This window comes from Clytia hemisphaerica, unplaced genomic scaffold (assembly GCF_902728285.1).
Source record: "Clytia hemisphaerica strain Z4C2 unplaced genomic scaffold, Clytia hemisphaerica genome assembly, whole genome shotgun sequence".
In the NCBI taxonomy this organism is placed as follows: Eukaryota; Metazoa; Cnidaria; class Hydrozoa; order Leptothecata; family Clytiidae; genus Clytia; species Clytia hemisphaerica.
In genome coordinates, this window is record NW_027103289.1 from 1,729,856 (window position 1) to 1,734,106 (window position 4,251).

General features: G+C 34.6%; 1 long non-coding RNA gene across 1 annotated transcript; it reads left to right on the forward strand.

The window, feature by feature from the left end:
• The first annotated feature begins 411 nt into the window (after positions 1 to 411).
• On the forward strand, positions 412 to 1,981 carry LOC136809093 (uncharacterized). The gene is made up of 3 exons (XR_010846946.1): positions 412 to 427; positions 635 to 792; positions 1,058 to 1,981. It is a non-coding gene; the product is annotated as an uncharacterized lncRNA (long non-coding RNA).
• Positions 1,982 to 4,251: the final 2,270 nt, after the last annotated feature.

Below are 4,251 nucleotides of genomic sequence, written 5' to 3' on the forward strand. Positions count from 1 at the left end.
AGAGGAAGAAAGATCAATGCGTATGGCACTTCAAGGGCATACGATTTCTGGTTCAGCAATGACAATCTGGAGTGGCAATTTTTCAGCCTTCATGTGTGGTATAAATACTTAATCTCGTAACCCTTTAACTACCGAGGTCGGAATATACCTGATTTTCAATTTAAAATCACCATTTTTGGTTAGAGTTGACGTAAATAAGTTGTGCTTCAAGGTTTACCAGGAATTTTTTGAATTAGTTAGTCTTCTTTGACCGAGATTTGGGCAAAAAAAGTCAAATAAAAACTTATAATGTGAAAACAAAGAATTTACTTTTAATCATTTCTAATCGTTTACCTTTCATGTAGGGGGGAGTCGCAGAAGAGAAAGATCAACGGCCATCTGCTACGACAAGGAAAGAAGTTCGAGATATGTTTGAATAGCAAGTTCCGTAGGTGTTTCACACTCCGTTAACCTTTTTTTAACCTGTTTTGTGGTTAACCTTTATGTCAGAGCAGAACATGTATCTGGTTTGGATAGTACATGATACAAACTGTCTTGGTGTTGTGTTGATGAAATCAAGAGTTTAAATTTCATATTGCGAGCCTTGGAGAGATTCTGTCTTGTCTAAAGTTATTTCCAATGACCTTTATACTAGGTAAACAAATTGGAAAAAGAAGTACAGTACCATACAAGAAAATTAAAGATGGAATAGTTGAGGTGCGGGGTCTTCCCATGGACTTTGATTTTCGGAATCCGTCAGCTTATGCCAACTGGAGATCATCAAAGAACACATAGAAGATATTTCTTTCATCGGTAATGCCCTTCCCTTTCGTTATTATTATATTTAAAAAATTGTTCTTAAAAGTAGCAGCTATAAACGGTCTCCTCGTAAGATATTTGCATTTTGGCTCAACTCCAATGTTAACGTAATTTTTATCTTTCTTAAGAAGCTATTTAATATCCATCCGATATCCTTGGCAATGTTCTAGCACCGCGTTATGGTTATTACAAATTTTACATTCAATTATAGAAAGCGAGACCCAGAAGCTTATTCCTCACTTTTATTCTCACTTTTTAGTCAAGAAGAATCCACAAAAGAAAACTTCACGTTTCCACCCTTCCGGACAATGTTCTGATAACATCCAACCCGCCAGTGATGACATCCAACCCATCCATGATGACATCCAACCCACCCATGGTGAGTTCCAACCCGCCGATGATAACATCCAACCTGTAGATAATAGCAACCATTCTATTGATGTTGATGCTGCTAACCATAATAAAAACACGGATTAGCAAAAATGAAACTTCGAAGCAACCGGCTTCCAAAAAACTTAAAGTCAACCTTAAACGTCCCCAGGACTACAAATTTTATAAACAATTAGAGAGCCACTGTAAAAAATTGGCTCTATCGGACACTATCCCAAATGAAAGTGATAAAGACGTTTCGTTGCGAGAGGTTTTGGAAATGGCAAGCACGGATGAAGGCTACGTCGTGTACATCGAGGGTCACCGTTCCAACCTTGAAGGTGAAGACGAATATTGTGTAAAATGGATTGGGTTTCCTAAAACCACTTGGGAAAAAGAAATTCCAGAAGATGACATATTTTATTATAGGGCCTCTTTATCCAAGTAGAACCTAGCACAGAAACATTTACACGCTTTTTTTTATAGAATGGTGTTTTTTCATTTCATCATGAATATTCTTAACTTTTTGGCGAAAATCATCCAAAAATATTCTTACGGTATTCTTAGGTTAAGATCGAAATTGGCAATCTACAGGTTAAAATGCATTAAAAATGGCATTCTTAATTTCAGTTGTTAAATTCCATGATGGTGATATTCTTACAATATTCTTAATTTTTTGGCCATTTTCACCATGGACATTCTTATAAAGTGTATTCTTATAAAAAAAAAGCGTGTAGTACTACCAAATGATTCTATCGTCTTAGTTTTAGTGCATTGTTTTGTTTTGTTACATTCCAAATTGAAAGAGCTTTTCATTGCTGATTAAAACAAACCACCTTTTTTTCAATTTTCCGATTGTCTTTTTTCGTAGGGGATGAACATTAAGGGAAGTTGTCTAAATTGTAAAACTGCTTTTGTTCTTAGTTGATTTCTACTTTTTTTCTTCACTTTTTTTAAATTCTTTACAGTTTTTTTTACCATTTTTATCCAGCGTTCTACGTTTCAAAGGATAACGAAAACAGAAATTTTTTATTGTGTATATACTTTGTAGCTAAAAGTCTGTTTATTTTATTATGATCATAGATTATATATAGATTATATCCTGTATTTAAGCCTGTTGAAAGATTTTTGAAAGTAATATATCAAAATATCTGGACTGCAATTTTTTGGAACAGACTGCAATATCTGAAGTATACACCAGAATAAGAATATACCAGAAGTTTGTAAGACAGAAATTAATAATGTGGAGAAGAAGTATCTTCATCTTTTATTACCCCATGAACATTTTCTAATGTCATTTTCTCATAATCGATTCCTCCTATTTTACAGCACTGGCCTCTTTACGTCGCAGAATCGATTACGGCCCTGGCTCGCGAGGTTGATGACGTTTTCATAAAATTTTGGCCTTCCGCTGACCCCAGCAGGCACACAACGCTGTTTCAACGTTCATCTAACGTTATATGGACGTTGTGAACGTGTTAGATAAACGTTGAAACAAATCATAAAGCCTTGCCTTAGGAGGGAATCAAATTTTACCGAAGCTAATTTTCCTGTAACTTATTTTGACGGTGCGAGGATTTGTCGTTTTTTGCGTAACTTATTCTGTAGGAAGAATTCCTTAATTTCCCTGGGATTGAGTTTAACGGCTCTGACCAAAGTCAGAAAATTGGTTAAGGAATTTGAAGATAACAATTTTGTTTTAAGTTCCTTCACGCCTTAAAAAAATTGCCTGTTTAATGTGATTCATTTAAGAATACTTATTAATGTTTTAATTACAAAAAATGAGAAATACCGTAATGAACTTTTAAAAAAAATTAATAAAAAGTTTTATTACCCTCCCTCTTTTACAAAAAAGTGCTAATCTATCTATTTTAAAGGTGTTGAGACGAGCAAGCTTTTACAAAAGTTTTCCGACAATTTGTTTGTAGTTCGACTAATATTAATTATACACCGTATGTCAGAAAGATTTTTGCCAGGATCTGGCTATCCTTAATTCTTATGGTTGAGAGAGCCAGGTTACACTATTCCGTGCTTAATTATATCGAGGGTTTTACTTTTTTTTTATTCTTCACCCTCGATATCATTTTAAAACGACCCCCCCCCAAATTTTATGAAATTTTCCTTAAAACCTTTCATCTCTTAAAAATCCATTGCCTTTTGGTCCTGAATGAAAAATACCCCTGTCCAGGCAAATCACAATGGCGGCGGAAATCATGCAATCATACATTTATTCTCGTGTTTTAAAGCCACATAGAGAATAAAGCCAATATATGCGAAAACTGAACGAGTACAAGTGGTGCTGGCTAGAAAATCTTAAAAATAGTTACGTGTGCCAACTTTGGTATTCAATTTGAAATGATGTATATAATGAACACGATCAAGAAATAGTTTTATCATGCCTGCCTGCTTGAAAGAGTTTTTCATTGATTCTTAATTAAAGTCCCCCTTTTCCAAGATTACAAAAGTAATGATTAACTCTGGGTAGCTAAAACTAAATAGTGTTTCAATAGACCTTTTCATAAATTACGTCACGAACATCACTTGCCTCGTATTCAAACAATTTCCATAGTGATTATGTCCCTTGAGACATAGTCTAGCATGCTAGACGACTTAACTCAGTAAAAAATAGGAAGTAGAAAACTTGTCAGGAGCATCAATATAGTCGTCTAGAATATTTTGTGCACAACAAACTTTTCATAAAAATTCTCTTTTTTCATGTTTTTGGATAACATTTTCAGGGGGTCTTGTTGGTTTGTTTTGGTTTGTTTTTTTTCTTTCACTTAGAAATTCTCATTGGCTGAAATTTTTATTTGTTTATGTATTTTGTTGTATATGATTGTTTTCTCACCCCGCAGAAATCTGCGGGCCCTGCTGGAACTCCCGTAAGCTACGGAAACCACCTTAGCCCAGTCGTTTATTTTAACCATATCCCGACATAAAAATTTCCCGCTTTCAACAAAAACGTTATAAACGACTGGATTCCCAGTCTACTTGAGACATTAAAGGATTACTTTATGAATAGAAAGTAGTTTTAATAAAATCCACTGGGAGTCAATCACCATGGCAATAATTTCAAAACGAGGC